At 41.8% G+C, this 21,085-nt stretch overlaps 1 pseudogene; it reads right to left on the reverse strand.

Moving 5' to 3' along the window:
• Positions 1–15,145: 15,145 nt before the first annotated feature.
• LOC124725668 lies at positions 15,146–15,263 on the reverse strand (annotated as a pseudogene).
• Between the last annotated feature and the right edge of the window lie 5,822 nt (positions 15,264–21,085).

The raw sequence follows: 21,085 nt of genomic DNA on the forward strand, positions 1-21,085 counted from the left end.
TGAGTATGTTTACGGTGGTCACTACAGCAACGACCAAGGAAGAGCGTTACAAAAATACTTGAAATTCCAAAGGAGACGACTTACCTTACTTGTCGTCGGTGTTGCTGTCATGTTAAAGTCCATAATGGTGGTGTGGAAGGACAATTTGGAAGAGTCGAACCAAGTACTGTTCCTGATACTCGTTCGTTTTCCACACTGTCCGCAATGAAATTGTAACGGTATTTCAACATCGAAACTGTTCTTACGAAGTTTTACACACTTCGCACTACCACAGTCTACACAGTCCCTTCTTTCCTCGGCCGGTAGTACTCCATATTTGTGGAAAAAAACCACAATTTTCTACCCTGGATAAACATGGAAGTAGCTGAAACTTCCTGGCAGATTAAAACCGTGTGCCCGTGCGAGACTCGAACTCGGGACCTTTGACTGGCAGAAGTAAAGCTGTGGGTACCGGGCGTGAGTCGTGCTTCGGTAGCTCAGATGGTAGAGCACTTGCCCGCGAAAGGCAAAGGTCCCGAGTTCGAGTCTCGGTCGGGCACACAGTATTATTCTTCCAGGAAGTTTCATATCAGCGCACACTCCGCTGCAGAGTGAAAATCTCATTATGGAAGTAGCTGTTTCCGTTTGAGAGAATCAGCTGAAGAAACGTCAAGAACACCAGACATCCCACTCACTAACGACATAAATCGTCTGGGTTTCCCTAGCAACTCACAAATAATTCGCAGAGGTATGTAATTTAAGGCAACTAAGCGAACGACGGTAAACAGATAAAAATGACGATCACAAGTAACTGATCACAACGCCCGCCACCGGAGTCCCATGATCGTTTTACGATCACACGTTCGATATGTATCGTTTGGACCCAGCGACTTCGATAGGCAATCATTCTTGGAAATTACCCAGATCGGAATCCATCCCATGGATTAACGATGGGGGTCAGTGTGCTGGCCATCCTGGATGTGGCTTTTACGCGGCTTGTCACACGCAATAACGTGAATACCGGCCTGGTAACCACGTTTCGCCACAGATTTATTCTGGACAAACATGTAGAAAACTTTCTCCACTTGAGACGCGGACCACAAATTACCAATAGTATTACCACAACCGATGTACCGCATAGACACAGGGGACAATGTAAAGACAGAGAAGAACAAATACATACCACTCTTACAGACTGATGAAGCCTCTCGAACAGCCACCTGAAAGGGCGGTTTCCAGCGTCTCTAGTGTCACACTGCACTGGTTTGTCACTTACTCAGACAAGAGGTATGCGACTGAACGTTGCCTAGAAACAGCTGGTTCGTTCGCTTTCAGTTGTCTGTTGCTCTAGTGTTGATTCGTAACTACTTACATACAGTATGAAAAATCTACGCTTCAGTATTATCTGCTCCACATGCACGACTATAATATTTAAACAAATGTCGTTTTAACACTTTAGCACAAAGATCCATGGTAAGTCTGACAATTAAAGTATGCCCTCATTACAACAGGAAACAAAATTTTTAAGCTGTTCAGTATTATCATCGCAGAGTTTAAACTGTAATCCGACCAGTCATTGTCTCGATTTCTCCCTTCTTTTAGTTCTACATTTGTCGACGAAGTATTTGAAAACACTATTACATAAACACGCCCTTATTGAACTGATCGGCTGCAGTCGTGTTTCTGTTAATATTATTTTGCTGTTTCTTGACTCTTGATTGATAACGAAATGAGATAGTTACACATTAGTGTAACGATATGTTTGTGTAATAGACTGAATATCAATAATAAAGCAAAGAAAATAGAGACTCAACCACCCATTGCATAATAGGAAAAAGTATTAGGCTGGTGCACCAGTTTATGGATTTTTTTCGTAAGGTTAATAAATAGAACAGACACATAACAAAACTTCAGTCATCAGTAATATATTCTCCTTCACTATTTTCAACAGTCTGCCAACGCTGGGGTAACTTTTCGATCCTGCGAATAAGGTACGTGGTTTTGAGGCAAAGAATTCGTCGAACTATGTTCGGAGTGCATTTTCATCTCGAAAGGAAGTTACTTGAAGTGTGATCGACAGAGAGCGGAAAGGGTAAAAATCTGAGGGCGCAAGAGCAAGTGAATAACGTGGGTGCAGAATTAAGTCCCAACCCAACTCCAGTATAGTACCTTTTGTCAGTCTAGGACAATGCAGGCGGGCGTTATCATGGAGTAACATTTCTTCACGTAGTCTTCTTGGCCGTTGTTCTTGGACTGCGTATGCAAGACGTCTTAATTGTTGACAGTAAACGTCAGGAGTGACGGTTACACCTTGGGAAAGCAATTTGTATTACACCACGCCGTAGCTGTTTCATCAGACGCTTAACATTATCTTCTCTGGATGCGCGCAGGTCATTCTACGGGAAGTTGGTACTTTGTTTGGGTTCAACCATTCCTTTCTTTCCCTTATCGTTGCATAAAGACGCTATCTGTGGTTACCAGTAACGATACAGGTTAGGAATGGTCGGTGTCGTTCGCGAGCCAGTTGATGACGAGCATGCAGAGATACACATATGACTACCCATTGAAGTTTGTGAATTTGGCTTAGAGCATGCGGTACACACACACACACACACACACACACGATTTTTGAATCTTCTCCATTCCCATACAAACATCGCACAAGGATGGAATGATATAGTTCATTACATATGCTAGTTCTCGGGTACAATGACGCGGATTATTGTTGCTTAATGCGTTTAAAAGATCTTCCTCAAACCCCAAAGGTCTTCCTGAACGCGCAGAGTCCCTAATGTTAAAAAGATCCTCCGTAAAACGAGAAAACCATTTTCTTGCCGTGTTCTGTCCAGTGGCTTTATCCCCATCTGGCGCACATGTTTCTGGCTGGCTCCGCAGCTGTCATCCGTCTACTGAATTCAAACAGAAGAACACGTCAGAAATGTTGAGATTTCTCCACTTGGTTCCACAAGCTGCGACATGGTCGCGAATTAAGTCACCCGAATATAGAATAAATTTCATTTACTTCACATCTATGGTCACAAATATTTTGTCATCAGACTACAGATTTCGATGTATAACGAACATCTTCAAATCTGTTTTATAGAAACATGTCCTAATGTACTGGAGCCATAGTGGCATCGTCAGTGGTTCAAATGGCTCTGAGCACTATGGGACTCAATTGCTGTGGTCGTAAGTCCCCTAGAACTTAGAACTACTTAAACCTAACTAACCTAAAGACATCACACACATCCATGCCCGAGGCAGGATTCGAACCTGCGACCGTAGCGGTCGTGCGGTTCCAGACTGTAGCGCCCAGAACCGCTCGGTCACTCCGGCCGGCCATCGTCAGTAGTGCTGACAAGATGACTCTTGTATGTACTATTATTTGCATATATTTGATGATGCTGGCGCTGATTTTGTGTTTAGAATTCGACAATGCCATTATCGTTCCAGTATGTTAGGGCATGCTGTTATAAAACAGATCGGAAGATGGTCATTATAGACCAAAACCGGTAGTCTGATGACAAAAAATTTGTGACCATAGACAGAAATTTATTCTTCATTTTGGACTCCATTTTACAGCGTCCGCAGCTCCACTCACTATCTCTAAATGACAAAACGACAATATGATAACTCAAGTAGCAACAGTAAACTGCAAATAGAAATGAAAATCTATAAATAAATCCATAGCAACCGGGATACCAACCCGCAAAACGAAAACGCTACGAACTTATGCACCGTCCTAATATTTTGTATTGACTACCGTAGCTGAACGTTCCTGTCCGGTGTACAATTAAATATATATTACATGTGGAAAGTAATGATCAACAATAATTTACAAATCAAAATATAAGAATCAATAGAAATACGTACTACTTAGTGAGCGCCAGTCGAAAGCCCAATGCAAAAGAAGTTTGGGAACTATGTTCATTAGGTCGTTGCACCTAGTCTCTGGTGTGTGTCCACTCACAGACACAAATGCCAGCGTACAGTGTAGCTCGTCAGATGGAAACCCAGTTCTAAGCAAAGAAGACAAAGCAGAAAGGTGGAAGGAGTATATAGAGGGTCTGTACAAGAGTGCTGTACTTGAGGACAATATTATGGAACTGGATGTAGATGAAGATGCAATGGGAGATATGATACTGCGTGAAGAATTTGATAGAGCACTGAAAGACCTAAGCCGAAAGAAGACCCCGGGAGTAGACAGCATTCCATTAGAACTACTGATAGCCTTGGGAGAGCCAGCTCTGACAAAACCCTACCATCTTGTGAGCAAAATGTATGAGACAGGCGAAATACCCTCATACTTCTAGAAGAATATAATAATTCCATTCCCAAAGAAAGCACGTGTTGACAGGTGTGAAAACTATCAGTTTAATAAGCCACGAATGCAAAATACTAACACGAATTCTTTACAGACGAATGGAAAAACTGGTAAAAATGGTTCAAATGGCTCTGAGCACTATGGGACTTAACAGCTGTGGTCATCAGTCCCCTAGAACTTAGAACTACTTAAACCTAACTAACCTAAGGACATCACACACATCCATGCCCGAGGAAGCATTCGAACCTGCAACCGGAGCAGTCGCGCGGTTCCGGACTGCGCGCCTAGAACCGCGAGACCACCGCGGCCGGCAACTGGTAAAAGCCGACCTCGGGGAAGATCAGTTTGGATTTCGTGAATGTTGGAACACGTGAAGCAATACTGACCCTACGACTTATCTTAGAAAATAGATTAAGGAAAGGCAAACCTACGTTTCTAGCATTTGTAGACTTAGAGAAAGCTTTTGACAATGTTGAATGCAATACTCTCTTTCAATTCTGGAGGTGACAGTGGTAAAATACAGGGAGAGAAAGACTATTTGCAATTTATACAGAAACCAGATGGCGGTTATAAGAATAGATGGGCATGAAAGGGAAGTAGTGGTTGGGAAGGGAGTGAGACAGGGTTGTATCCTATCCCCTATGTTATTCAATCTGTATATTGAGCAAGCAGGAAATGAAAGAAAAGAAAAATTCGGAGTAGGAATTGAAATCCATGGAGAAGAAATAAAAACTTTCAGGGTCGCCGATGACATTGTAATTCTGCCAGAGACAACAAAGGAACTGGAAGAGCAGTTGAACGGAATGGACAGTGTGTTGAAAGGAAGATATGGTTCAAATGGCTCTGAGCACTATGGGACTTAACTGCTGAGGTCATCAGTCCCCTAGAACTTAGAACTACTTAAACCTAACTAACCTAAGGACATCACACACATCCATGCCTGAGGCAGGATTCGAACCTGCGACCGTAGCAGCCGCTCGGTTCCAGACTGTAGCGCCTAGAACCGCTCAGCTGGGATTAGTTAGAAAGTGAAACATGGACGATAAGAAGAGAATAGAAGCTTTCGAAATGTGGTGCTACAGAAGAATGCTGAAGATTAGATGGGTAGATCACATAACTAATGAAAAGGTATTGAATAGAATTAGGGAGAAGAGAAATTTGTGGCACACCTTGACTAGAAGAAGGGATCGGTTGGTAGGACATGTTCTGAGGCATCAAGGGAATACTAATTTATTGTTGTGAATTGGCAGGAGCCAATTCACGGAGTCTGGAGGAAGCCGAAAGGCACGCGTTTAAGCTCACGCAGACTGGCGTGAGGTCTGGAACAATTAAAGGAGTTGAGTCTAATAAATAAAGAACGTAGTTGCTGGAATACTTAACTTTAATCCATAATTGGAGAACATCGCTCTTGATGATACATAATCACAATCTCAATATAAACTGGTAATGGCGCCTTGCTAGGTCGTAGCAAATGACCTAGCTGAAGGCTATGCTAACTATCGTCTCGGCAAATGAGAGCGTATTTGTCAGTGTAGCATCGCTAGAAAAGTCGGCTGTACAACTGGGGCGAGTGCTAGGAGGTCTCTCTAGACCTGCCGTGTGGCGGCGCTCGGTCTGCAATCACTGACAGTGGCGACACGCGGGTCCGACGTATACTAACGGATCGCGGCCGATTTAAAGGCTACCACCCAGCAAGTGTGGTGTCTGGCGGTGACACCACATTTATTATTGAAGGGCAGTGTGGAGGGTAAAGTCGTAGAGTGAGACCAAGAGACGAATACACTAAGCAGATTCAGAAGGATATAGGTTGAAATAGGAACTGGGAGATGAAGAAGCTTGCACAGGAAAGAGTAGCATGGAGAGGTGCATCAAACCAGTCTGTGGACTGTAGACCACAACAACAACAACAACAACAGCGTAGCTCGCTCGCGCCGACGTTTGTGTGCCATGTGAGGTAACACCTTGCGGCTACGTGTTGCAGTTCAAGGGTTAACGGCGGAGAAATCGCAGATAATACTTGGTGTGTAAAACAATTTGCACGAGTCAAGGATCACGGAGGCAATGTACAGTCAACGGATAAATCCTCTTGTGGCAACGGCGAAGAAGCCGAAGCGAGACCGTCTTAAATTTTAATTGATCGCCGCAGGAAGTGTAGCCACCGTGCCGGTATCGGTACTGAGTGCCTGCCTCTCTGAAGGGCTCCGCGCGCAGACGCAGGAATTTATTTAAGCAGGTGTTATGACAGGAAGCGCCGCTCGACGTCGCCCGCAGCGATTAATAAGCCTGAGTTACGTCAGCAGGTGGCGGGCTCGGGAACATTAATTAGATATGTGCCTTCGTCAATTTAATCATAATAATTCATGACCACTGCCTCCCGAATGAGCACCTGCCTCGAATCCTATCAGAAAATGACACGAGCTCCTCTGTGGATGGAATGTTAAACAATTTTTTTTTTCGGCCATCGCAACGTTCTGTATACCATGTCCTTAATTAAGGGTGCAGATAACACTGTGACACGTGCGTTTGTCAGGGAGATCGATCTTTATTTCAGCAACCGGTGAAGACTATGTTGTGAGTTGAAATAAATGCTACCGCACTGCGGAGGCGTTAAAGGAGTCGAATGAAAAATGGTTGCCTTCTAGCGCCACTGATGGAAATAATTCAGCAGTCACTCTGTCAATTCTGTTTTTCACGGCACAATCACATGAGCATCTCCTAGTGCCATGACTAGCCTCGACCAGCGAGTGGTTATCTTCAGACTGTCAATCAATAAAAAGAGGGAACAAAGATTCATTATAGAAGTAAGGATTTGTATAATGATTGGAGAGTACGAAATCACACCTGCAGTTACACACCGCTAGCGATTTTCGTTGCGATGCCAAACTCGCTGAAGGTAAAACAGTTGATAGAAGTTCAGTATTTGTAGTGCGAATGATATCCTTTCTTTGTCTGTTCATAGATGTCTGTATTTGCGAAAGGAATATCTGTTCTTGCAGATTTTATAACCTTTTTTATTATAGAAATGTGGTCCGATTTTTTAATTTTTAAAAAGCTTTAAATGTTTTTAAAACACTTTTTAAGTTTCAGAATTTACAACGAGTATGGAGGAGGCACTTGATGATGTGGATGCATAAAAGAAGGAAATTATTGAATAGGAGTAATAAGCAAGTATGTTAATGTAGAAAAACACGAAAATAATTAGTAGAATTTATGTTCATTAGTTATTATGAAAACGAGGTGCACACTGACGTCTATAGTCTGATTAAAATTACTTGATACTTGACGCTTGCAGAGCGGGAACTGATTTTTTTATCCAATCAGAGTGCTCAACGTCACATCCGAACCGTTCGCCGCTACCAAACTGCCACAATAATTGTATACTTCACCTTGTCTGGCTTTCTTTCTTGTTGTGTTTGGACCCCAAATTCTACATCTGGTCTTTTAATTTCGTGTTTGATTACACATTATAGCCATAAAACATTACACGCACCCACCCACCCACCCACACCCACCCACCCACCCACACCCACCCACCCACACACACACACACACACACACACACACACACACACACATATATATATATATATATATATATATATATATATATATATAACGGTGCTAACGATGCTAGCGATATACGCGCACGGGACTAACCGAACACTACTAGATCCTTCCGCGCAGGACGCAACTCAGCGTCACATAGGCAGGTATAATAATCACAGAGATCAGTTAACATCAAAAAAGTTTCACATGGCATTACGAAGAAACAAATTTTTTAAGGCTCCAATTCGTCGTTGCTACTGAAAAAAAAGGTTCAAATGGCTCTGAGCACTTTGGGATGTAACTGCTGAGGTCGTCGGTCCCCGATAACTTAGAACTACTTAAACCTAACTAACCTAAGGACATCACACACATCCATGCCCGAGGCATGATTCGAATCTGCGACCATAGCGGTTGTGCGGTTCCCGACTGTAGCGCCTAGAACCGCTCGGCCAATCCGGCCGGCGTTGCTACTGAATTGTGAGTCATGAGTGTATCAATATGAAATACATTAGTGTCATAGCGTAGTGGTTAGCGCATCAACATGCCGTGTAGAAAGTCGTAAGTCCGAAATTCGTGGACGACAGTGAAATGTTTTCATTTATAAATCTAATCAAAAGATTTTCATTATTACTTTTATTCAGTTAACTAATTTAAATATTTTTTTAAATTTCTAATACTATGCTGCGTTACTTTCACTATATTACTGACTTTGTTATTTGCCCTTATTTTTCTTACTGTCATTCATTTTTCATTTGGAATCTACCAGTATCGTCTACAATCTGCAACCAGGTGCCAAACAGGGCTGCTCATCGGTTGGTAATGCGGCAGTTCGTGTACCCAGTGTAAGGATAGTTTCATATAACACTGAAACTGAAATTCTTCGTCTTGAGTTTGCCCCTAGAGGTTAGCTTCACTCGCTCTGAACAAAGCGATCGTGATTTTTGTTCTGACGCAGACTGTTGATAGGTGTTTTTTCAGATAGATTACACACCACGAGGTTGTGGTTAGGGTACGACATGAGTTTAAATTCAGGGCTGCAATACGCTTCGACTGCCGCAGTTCAGTCATTGGCCACTTAAAATCAGTTGTCGGAGCTCGCTTTTCCGACATACTTCGCGGTGGCCGCTTCCAACATTGTTCCGCGTTAACACATTAACAGCATTTGTGAAGTGAGCAGCCATGTTTCCGTCACCTGTATCCGAGCAGTGGCCAGCAGCCGATGTGGCAACACTGCAGTGGCAAGTGACAGACGTCAGATAATTTTGATCAGACTATAGGTGGCGATGCGTTTGTCATGATGCTCAGCTGTTAGGAAAATCGAAATTTGTGGTAAGTTCCTATGGGACCAAACTGCTGAGGTCATCGGTCCCTAGGCTTACACAGTACTTAATCTAACTGAAACTAACTTACGCTAAGGAGAACACACACACTCGTGGCGAAGCGAGGACTCGACCCTCCGACGGGGGGAGCCGCGCGAACCGTGGCAAGGCGCCTAGGACGGCGTGGCTGCTAGCTGTTAGGTCAGCATTTCCTCGTAGCATGGCTGGCTGCAGAGGGCGGCCGGGTCTCCAGACACTGTATACAGGTTGTGCCAGGAGAAACTGTCAGTATTCAAGGATGTGACAGGAACGATCATTCGAAGCAAAAAAAGTAGAGTAAACATAGACTCTCAACTGGGAGAAACTGTCAGTATTCGGTGATATGACAGGAACGATCATTCGAAGCAAAAAAAGTAGAGTAAACATAGACTCTCAACTGCATACCTTAAGGACTTTGAGTACTTCTTCATCTTAGATACAGTGAAACAAATCTCTTCTAATGCCAGGTCTTTGCTTGCTACCTAGTCCCAAAATATGGAAATCAAAGAGCTTGCAGTAGAAGAGATTTGCTTCACAATATCGAAGATGAAGAACTGCTCATAGCTCTTAAGATATGCATTTCAGAACTGATGTTTACTTTTTTGGTACAAATGATCGGTCCTGTCATATTCATGAATACCGATCACTCCTCCTGGGAAACCCTGTATTCGTTTAGCGGGATGTGAGGAAGGGGGAGCAGCAGATCTCAGATTAGCAGTTCGTCATAGGCGTTGAAATAGGCTTCGGTGAAGAACTCGTTCTGTTCTTGAAACATAAATCTTCAGTTCTTCTAAGATGTTTAAGTCTCTGTCTTCTTCCCTTATGTGTAAGATCTGCAACTATTATTGACAGAGACAATATCAAGATTCTCCTTTCAAAATACAAAACAGTTTTATTACTTGCATAGGAATGTTGCTTGAATCGTATATCGTGTGACGATTTCGCTATATTCTGTTGTCTACTTCATTTCCTTGTAATTTTGAAATTTTTTTCCTTGCAATTTTGAAATTTTGTAATATTGGATAGTTCTACCATTTTCGTTCTTGTTTCCTCCTTGGTTTTTTCCCCATAATATTTGCTTCTAGTATATTTTTAATAGAAAAGTTTGTTGTGTGTAATTAAATATACGAGATGTTTAGTTTCCTTTTTTAAATAGCAGCTTTCGAGATCCATCCACTCATTGCGAAACATTGTCAATGAATTTTCTTTCTGTCTACTTGATTATTGTTAGTCTATTCTAAAGACAAATTTCTATCACTTCTAAGCGCTTTCTGTTTCAACAGAATCTAGCTTTAACGGCCATATAGGGAACGCTACATGTGAACATCTTTACAATTTAACTTGCAATAATTTCACAGCCATATAAGGAACGCTACGTGTGAACATCTTTACATTTGTTAACTTGCAATAAAGGCATGTTTCACGTTGCAAGTCATTTCGTGAGTTCGACACATCGTCTGTTTTCTGTTGTAATTAACATGCCTAGAAACTGATTTAACATTTTTTATTCATATCTTTCGGTTTTAATGTCAAATATCCTTCTAAACTTGGATTTGCTTACAGTCGTACGTTTTTCTGAATTGTTGGAAATTTAGAAAATATAGTTTGCGTATGTTTTCTCCTATCAGTTATTAGGGTAATATCACCCTCAAATCTTATACAGTGGATGGTAATTCTGTTTTCCTTGACTCGAGGTGTTTTTGTTTTGAAAGTCTACACAACTTGTTCCATGAAAACGTTAATAAGGTTAAACAGATATAGTGGTCACGAACAACTTTGTGTTACCTATTTTCCAATTTCAGCTTTATGTTCAAGTAACCTATTAATGTGAGTAATACCTGTCACGATCAGGATTATTCAGGGCGCTTAAGTGTGAAGTTACGTAAAGGAAAGTTTCTTTCGTTGCAACGATTCTGAAGACTATTATTATTAAATTATTTACTATGGAGGCAACAATGATGCATAATTTCGGATGTCGATCTAGAATCGGCTATTACAAGCGCAAACCACAAATATTATGGACTGAAGATTTAAAATCACGACTGCTCTGCAATACTGCCAATACGGATTGTAAAAACACACGTCAAGACGCCTTACGAATGGAATATAACAGTAGTTGAAGCGGATGAAGGGATGATATATGTTAAACTCACAAATTAGCTCATTACGTAGAGATTGTTATAATAATGTCTGGCCGCAGCAGTTACCTGTAAGAAAGGTACATTAACGGTAATTACGAGCTTCCAGATTTCTGGCAAGGGCGTATGGTCACCTTCATGGAAGCTGAGCATCAGCGTGATGCTGCGATAAAGCCGAAAGGCACTGGAAACCAGGAGGGAAAACCTTGACAAAAGGATCGGTTTGTACCAGCCAGGTTAAAAACAGAGTGCGAGGACTTCTTACAATGGACGCGTGTTTTGGGTAAATGTGTTCACTTCGTTAAGGATCACCCTCATTTGAGCCTTACTTGGCTGCTAAGGATCACTCCACATGACACCCTCAAATGTATTATGTCCATGTTACAAATTAGTGCTAGGGTTACGGTTACTACGATGTCATCAATACTTTCACGGAAATAAAGCACATTTCCTCTTCAGTTTTCTACTTCATCTACACCTACACATTTCCTCTTCAGTTTTCTACTTCATCTACACCTACATGAGTACTCTGCAGTTCACAATTAAGTACATGGCAGAGGGTTCGTCGAAATATCTTCAAGCTATTTCTCTACGGTTCCACTCTCTAACAGCGCGAGGGAGAAACGAGCTCTGATTTCTCTTATTGTGCCATGATGATTATTTCTCGCTATGTAGGTGGGAGCCAACAGAACATTTTCGCATTCGGAGGATAAAGTTGGTGAGTGAATTTAGCGAGAATATTCTGCCGCAACGCAAATCGCCTTCGTTTGAGTAACTGCCAGCTTAATTGACGCATCATGTCCGTTATACTGTCTCCCATATTTCATGATAATTGAAAACGAGCTGCCTTTCTTTGAACTTTTTCGATATCCTTCGTCATTCCCATCTGATGTGCATTATCTATGTGATCGTTCCAACTGAAGTTATCCATAATTGTAATCATTAAGTATTTAGAATGAGATTTTCACTCTGCAGCGGAATGTGCGCTGATATGAAACTTCCTGGCAGATTAAAACTGTGTGCCCGACCGAGACTCGAACTCGGGACAAAGTTTGGAAGATAGGAGACGAGATACTGGCAGAAGTAAAGCTGTGAGTACCGGGCGTGAGTCGTGCTTCGGTAGCTCAGTTGGTAGAGCACTTGCCCGCGAAAGGCAAAGGTCCCGAGTTCGAGTCTCGGTCGGGCACACAGTTTTAATCTGCCAGGAAGTTTCGTTAAGTATTTAGCTGAATTTACAGCCTTTACTTCCTCCTCATCACATGCTTCAAACTATCAGAGAGTGACACGTAATCGGATATCAATCGTAATCTTGCTAAACCATTAGTACAAGAACCTGGTTTGGGATGGAATCTGAGTGCCACCACGAGGATCGAAAAGCTGTCATCTTAATCGGATTCTTTTAATTCTGATGGTAATAGTATAAGAATAAAAAGTAGAACCAGTCTTCTTTTTGAAAAGCCGGCTAATGAAATATTAGGAAACTAAGCGGATATTTCAAGACAAATAGATTATCATTTGAATTTTGATAAAATTCATTTCAGTACTTCGCGTAGACCTCTACAAGCTAATACAATAATTGTCTTAATCAATGAAATACATGAACAAGTGAATGTCAAGTTCTTGGGACAACAGATAGATCACAATCTCAAGTGAATAACCCACTGCCTACTATTAATGAAGTTCTTTGGTTCAACTTGTTTGCAGTACGCGTGATTACTGTCATAGGTGATTTAAAATAGTAGAAACTAGTTTACTGCACATGTTTCCATTCACCATTGATTTATGGAATCAGTTTTTGGGGAAACTCAACCCAAAGAGACAGTATTTCCAGAGTACAAGAGCGTATTATAAAATTGTATTCTTGCTAACCTTTAAGATGTTGCAAAGACATCTTCAAAATAACTTGGCATTTTGTCATTTGTTTCACATCAGATACTAATTAACGTCCTTTGTCATGACTAATACTTCTTGTTGTGGATTGGCAAGACAGCCAACCCACTATGAGGGGAAGCCGAAAGGCACGCGTTTTAGCTCAAGCAGGCTGGCGTGAGGTCTGGAACAGGTCAAGGAAATGAGACTAGCAAAAAAAGGACGTAGCTGTGGAATACTTAACTTTAATCCGTAAATGGTGAACATCGCTCTTGACGGTACATGTTTTACAGCATCAATAGTAACTGGTAATGGCGCTTTGGTAGGTGGTAGCAAATGACGTAGCTGAAGGCTATGCTAACTATCGTCTCGGCAAATAAGAGCGTAATTTGTCAGTGAACCATCGCTAGCAAAGTCGGCTGTACAACTGGGGCGAGTGCTAGGAAGTCTCTCTAGACCTGCCGTGTGGCGGCGCTCGGTTTGCAATCACTGATAGTGGCGACACGCGGGTCCGACGTATACTAACGGACCGCGACCGATTTAAAGGCTACCACCTAGCAAGTGTGGTGTCTGGCGATGACACCACACTTCTCTTTTCTCAAAAAAGAAAAAAAACTGTGACAAGCTCTACAAAGACTTCAGGCGGATTAAAATCAATACAAACACGTATACAACAACATACTATACTACTCCACGTATCATGCAGATTATATGGTGGAATTTACGACTGATTTAACAAAACTGAAAATTATCAACGTTAAAAAAGTCTCTATACACATTTGCCTGTGATAATGATTTCTTTCTTCAGCCAAAGAGGCAGTTTCGAATACACAGGTTCCTGGATTACTGGTTTCAGTTCAGTAAGTTTCTACCAAACGCGAATGAGACATTTCAAACAGTACTTCGATTCTCTACTTGTGGGGATCTGGTGAAAACTGTTCAAAGTTTCGTCAGAAAGTTTCCAGAAGTAGGCAATATTTTACAATAGCTGAGTTAGCGTAAAGCTCGGACTTAATTGACTACAACGTCCTAAAAAAAATGAGTCAGTGGAGCGTCATTTTTCGTGTGATATATATTTCTCACGTTTTTGTCTCTCGTCTGTCCCTGCTGTGGGTGACATGACAGCGTAGAGGCACATTTTTTTAATTTTTATTGTGGTCTGTCAAAACCAGTGGATTAAATCAAAATTTGCAGTGAATGACTAACTCAAAACACGCTTTTGCTCGAAAATATCTGTAGCTATCACTGTACAAATCGTTTCGTTATTGTGTACTCTGAAGTTGCTGTGCAATAATAGATAAACGCTGAATGTCGTCGTGTAGCGTGTTTAGCTAATTTTACCGGGTCTTATTTTGAAATATTTGTTTTCTATTGATAAATGAAACGAGACATGTTACTGAGAAATATCAGTGATTGTGATTAGCGGAACTTTCGGTTCCATTTACGAACAATCTCAGGGTTAACTTTTCTATGTACGTCCTGCACCTTATTTTTGCAATCTGAGATTCATTTCTGAGGCTATGAGAGGCATTGGCCACAGCAATAATTATCAATACCAACGACATCTAAGAATGGAATAGTGGGTGAAAAGGTGTATGCGATGAACACGTGTATTGCTGCTGATCCACCGCTTCAAAACTTCTGATGTCCTCACAGACAAGTAAGACCACGACTGAATGAAGGAATGGCCTGCTACGAATGATCTGCAGCCTATACAGAAAAACTCCTCCCGAACAGGCCATCAAGGCCCAAAGGTACCGACTGGCCGCCGTGTCATCCTCAGACCACAGACGTCACTGGATGCGGATACGGAGGGGCATGGGGTGAGCACACCGCTCTCCCGGCCGTATGTCAGTTTACGAGACCGGAGCCGCTACTTCTCAGTCAAGTAGCTCCTCAGTTTGCCTCACAAGGGCTGAGTGCACCCAGCTTGCCAACAGCGCTCGGCAGACCGGATGGTCACCCATGCAAGTGCTAGCCCAGCCCGACAGCGCTTAACTTCGGTGATCAGACGGGAACCGGTGTTACCACTGCGACAAGGCCGTTGGCGTTATTAACTACACTAGAAAATAAATAATGTATCGGGAAACGTAAAAGATTGTCAGTTACTGCTAAAGGATTTTTTCGGATAATTGTGAAGACGTATGAGAAACTTACGATGGTACCAATACTGAAAACGTATGTTACGCTGCAAAATCTATTTTTCCCTTTCATACTAGGCAGTGCATGTATTGAACGCTATTGAACCCTTCTGCACTTAGTCTTCAATGTGTTATTACCAGTAACAGTCACTAGATATAGTTCTGAGAATAAAGGTATCACATTGCACACAACAAGATGGAATACTCGTCGTATGGATAAATACACTGAGAAGGCAAGTCAAGGGACAGTGATATGCAAATATACAGATAGCGGTAGAACTGCGTGCACAAGGTATAAACAGGTATTTCAGTGGCGGGGGTACCTTTTGTACCCAGGTGACCCATGTGAAAATATTTTCGACGTGATTATGGTCGCACGACGGAAATTAACAGACAATGAAAGCGGAATCGTAGTTGGTTCTAGGCGCATGGGACATTCCATTTCGGGAATCGTTAAGGAATTCTATATTCCGAGATACACAGCGTCAAGAGAATACCAAGAATATCAAATTTCAGGCATTACTTGTCACCATGGATAATGGAGCTACCGACGGCCTTTTCTTAACGACCGAGTGCTGTGGCGTTTGCACAGGGCTGTCACTGTTAACAGACAGGTAACACTGCTTGAAATATAGGGCAGGAATCAATGTGGACGTACGACGAACGTATGTGGTACGACAGTGCGGCGAAATTTGGCGCTAAAGTGGTATAGCAGAAGACGATCAACGCTAGTGCCTTTGCCAACAGCGCGACATCACCTGCAGCGTCTCTCCTGAGCTCGTGACCGTATCCGCTGGATCATGGACGACTGGAAAACCGTGGCCCAGCCAGATGAGACCCGTTTTCAGTTGGTAAGGGCTGATGGCAGGGTTCGGGTGTGGCCCAGACACACGAAGCCGTAAACCAAAGTTGTCAACATGGCACTATAGCAGAGTGTGGTGGCTCCATAGCGGTGTCGAATGTCTTTACGTGGAATGTGCTGGGTCCTCTGGTCCAACTGAGCCGATCACTGACTGGAAACGACTAAGATCGGCTACTACTACAAACTGGACCCGTATCTGGGAGGACGACGGTTCAAACCCACGTACGGATTTGGGTTTTCCGTGATTTCTCTTAGATCGCTCCAGGCAAGTGCCGGTATGGTTCCGCTAAAAGGACACGGCCGATTTCTTTCGCTATATTTGACATCATCCGTCTCTAATGACGTCGATGTTGACGGGACGTTAAACTCTATCTTCCTTCCTTCTTTTTCTGTGTTCGGTTACACCGAGACCATTTGCAACCATTCGAGGACTTCATGTTTCCAAACAACGGTGGAATTTTTATGTAAGACAACGCGCTATGTCACCAGGCCAATACTGTTCGCGACTGGTTTGAAGAACATTCTGGAGAATTAGAGCGAATGATTTGGTCATCCAGATCGCTCGACATGAATCCCATCGAGCATGAATGGGACATAATCGAGAGGTCAGCTCGCGCGCACCTGACTGGGCAACGTTTTCGCAATTATGGGTGGCTATAACGACAGCAAGGCTCAATATTTCTGTAGGGGACTTGTAACGACTTGTTGAGTCCGTGCTACATCGAGTTGCTGCACTATGCCGGGCGAAAGGAGGCCCCATGATATATTAATAGATGCCCCATGACTTTTGTCAGCTCAGTGTACACTACTAGATATAGACGGATGAGATAAAATATTATCACCACCACCCACCGACTGATAGAATAGTTGCGGGCATACGACGCGGTAAAGACCATACGTGTAAATGGGGTAGTTCCGAATGGGGATCTTTCTAGCGGTAAGTGCCGCATATGGTGAAAAATACTAACAGAAGTTAAGGACTGGGTGTTGTGTGGTGTCCTTAGGTTAGTTAGGTTTAAGTAGTTCTAAGTTCAAGGGGACTGATGACCATAGATGTTAAGTCCCATAGTGCTCAGAGCCATTTGAACCATTTTTTAGAAGTTAAGGTAGAAATGTATTCGGATTTGCAAATGTGATTAGGCAGCAACTGCACAATTTATTATTTATTTATTTATTTATTTATTTATTTATTGTTCCGTGGGACCACATTTAGGAGAAGTCTCCATGGTCATGGAACGAGTCAATACATGAAATTATAACACGATTGTAGAAACACATAAAATGAAACAAGTCGTTAGTTTAAATAAAGAAAATCAAGAATGTAACACTGGAATTTGCTTAATTTTTTATCTCTTCCAGGAGCTCCTCGACAGAATAGAAGGAGTGAGCCATGAGGAAACTCTTCAGTTTAGACTTAAAAGTGTTTGGGCTACTGCTAAGATTTTTGAGTTCTTGTGGTAGCTTATTGAAAATGGATGCAGCAGAATACTGCACTCCTTTCTGCACAAGAGTCAAGGAAGTGCATTCCACATGCAGATTTGATTTCTGCCTAGTATTAACAGAGTGAAAGCTGCTAACTCTTGGGAATAAGCTAATATTGCTAACAACAAACGACATTAAAGAAAATACATACTGTGAGGGCAATGTCAAAATTCCCAGACTATTGAATAGGGGTCGACAAGAGGTTTTCGAACTTACACCATACATAGCTCGAACAGCCCGTTTTTGAGCCAAAAATACCCTTTTTGAATCAGAAGAATTACCCCAAAAAATAATACCATATGACATAAGCGTATGAAAATATGCGAAGTATACTACTTTTCGTGTTGAAATGTCACTTATTTCAGATACTGTTCTAATGGTAAATAAAGCGGCATTTAGTTTCTGAACAAGATCCTGAACATGGGCTTTCCACAACAGCTTACTATCTATCCATACGCCTAGGAACTTGAACTGTTCCGTCTCGCTTATAACATGCCCATTCTGTCTGATTAAAATGTCAGTTCTTGTTGAATTGTGGGTTAGAAACTGTAAAAACTGAGTCTTACAGTGATTTAGCATCAAATTATTTTCCACAAGCCACGAACTTACTTCATGAACTACATTATTTGATAATGTTTCAATATTACACACAAGATCCTTCACTACCAAGGTGGTGTCATCAGCAAACAGAAATATTTTTGAATCACCTGTAATACTAGAAGGCATATCATTTACATAAATAAGGAACAGCAGTGGCCCCAGCACCGACCCTTGGGGAACGCCCCATTTAACAGTGCCCCATTGGGACTGAACATCATTACCACTCTCAATATTGCGGAGGATTACCTTCTGCTTTCTGTTCTTAAAGTAGGAGGCGAACCAATTGTAAGCTACTCCCCTTACTCCATAATGTTCCAACTTCTGCAGTAATATTTTGTGGTCAACACAGTCAAAAGCCTTCGTTAAATCAAAGAAAACACCTAACGTTCTCAACCTTTTATTTAATCCGTCCAAAACCTCACAGAGAAAAGAGAATATAGCATTTTCAGTTGTTAAGCCATTTCTAAAACCAAACTGTACATTTGACAGCAAATTATGTGAATTTAAATGCTGCAGTAACCTTGTATATACAAGCCTCTCGATAACTTTAGCAAACACCGATGGCATAGAAATAGGTCTATAATTGTCAACATTATCCCTGTCTCCCTTTTTATAAAGTGGCTTCACTACCGAGTACTTTAATCGGTCAGGAAACCGACCACTGCTAAAGGAAAAGTTACAGATATGGCTAAGTACTGAGCTAATATACGTGGAACAATACTTCAGTATTCTGCTAGATACCCCGTCATATCCATGAGAGTTCTTGGTCTTTAGTGATTTAATTATTAACTCAATCTCCCTCTTGTCAGTATCATGGAGGAGCATTTCAGGTAACAGTCTCGGAACACTTTTTTCTAAGAGCGCTATATGATTCCCTGTTGGGACTAGGTTTCTATTTAGTTCACCTGCTATATTCAGAAAGTGATTATTAAGTACTGTACATATATGCGACTTATCAGCAACACGGACATCCCCACTACGCACTGATTCTATATCCTCGACCTGTCTCTGCAGACCAGCCACTTCCTTTACGACTGACCATATGGTTTTAATTTTATCCTGAGACTTAGCTATTCTATCTGCATACCACTTACTTTTTGCCTTCCTAATAACTTTTTTAAGCACCTTACAATACTGTTTGTAATGGGCTGCTGCATTTAGATTTTGACTGTTTCTAACGTTTTGATATAATTGCCACTTTTTTCTACAAGATATTCTTATCCCTTTAGTCAGCCACCCAGGCTGCCTGTTTGTGCTAGTACCCTGTTTTAAACGTTCTAACGGAAAGCAACTTTCAAAGAGCACGAGAAAAGTCTTGAGGAAAGCATTATATTTATCGTCTACTGTATCAGCACTATAAACATCTTGCCAATCTTGTTCCTTGATAAGGTTTACAAAAGTCTGTACAGCAACTGGATCAGCTTTCCTAAAAAGTTGGTAACTATATTTAACATGTGTTGAAGCACAAAAATCTTTTAGACTTAAAATTTGTGCATCATGATCTGAAAGGCCATTCACCTTTTTGCTAACAGAATGCCCTTCTAATAATGACGAATGAACAAAAATATTGTCTATGGTTGTTCTACTGTTCCCTTGCACTCTCGTTGGAAAGAATACGGTTTGCATAAGATTATATGAATTAAGGAGGTCTACCAGCATCCTTTTCCTTGCACAATCACTTATACAATTAATATTGAAGTCACCACATATAACTAACTTTTTGTATTTCCTATAAAGTGAACCAAGAACCTCCTCTAGCTTTAGCAAAAATGTTGTGAAATCGGAGTCTGGGGATCTATAAATAACAACAGTAAGAAGTTTAGCTCCACTAAATTTAACCACACCTGCACAACATTCAAACACCTTTTCAGTGCAGTACTTTGAAACATCAATTGACTCAAATGGGATACCGTTTCTCACATACATGGCTACTCCCCCACACCGCAAAGAGCTCCTAGAAAAGCTGCCAGCCAACCTGTATCCTGGTAAAGGAAGCCTCTGAATTATCTCCTTATTTAAGAAGTGTTCAGATATACCAATAATTTCAGAGTCAACATCTATAAGCAGTTCACTAACTTTATCTCGAATACCTTGTATATTTTGATGAAATATACTAATTCCCTCATTAATCGGATACCCAAGCTTTGTAGAAAGTGGTTTCTTTGTTAGAGAGACTTCCCTTAAGCAGGAATACCTATCAGCTGACTTCAATCTAAAAAAGGTACAGCTCTAACACCCACAACTACCGGAATTTTCCCATGAGTGATCCCACCACCCCCACCTATGCTGTCACCTATAAGTTTTGCCAACCTCCCCTTCCCATACCTGTTGAGGTGCAGGCCATGTCTAGTGAAACCCGTCCTACTGATAGACTCCACCGACACCACTGAAATGTGACTCATGCCTTCTGTCATCAGCGCACCCCCAAGTCTCATGTTATTACGCCTGACGGCTATATTAAGATGAGGCCGATCGTGACGCTGAAACAGTTCCACGAAATGCACATTCGTGTTGCCAGTCTGAGTGGCTATCTTTTCCAGGTCACCATCTATGTCATACTTCCCATCCCTATCAATACTATTACCAGCCCCACCCACAATCACTACCTGATCCTCTTTAGTAAAATCCCTACATAACCCCCCTATGTTAAAAGTCACCTGAGCCAATCCTGCATTAGGCTTCACAATGCTGGTGACCTGGTACTCACTCCCCAAAACTTCCTGCAACTGCTGGCCTACACCTCTACCATGAGAACTACCTAACAGCAGAACCTTCTTCTTTCTCTT

The sequence above is a fragment of the Schistocerca piceifrons genome, chromosome 1 (genome assembly GCF_021461385.2).
Source record: "Schistocerca piceifrons isolate TAMUIC-IGC-003096 chromosome 1, iqSchPice1.1, whole genome shotgun sequence".
NCBI classification, from domain to species: Eukaryota; Metazoa; Arthropoda; class Insecta; order Orthoptera; family Acrididae; genus Schistocerca; species Schistocerca piceifrons.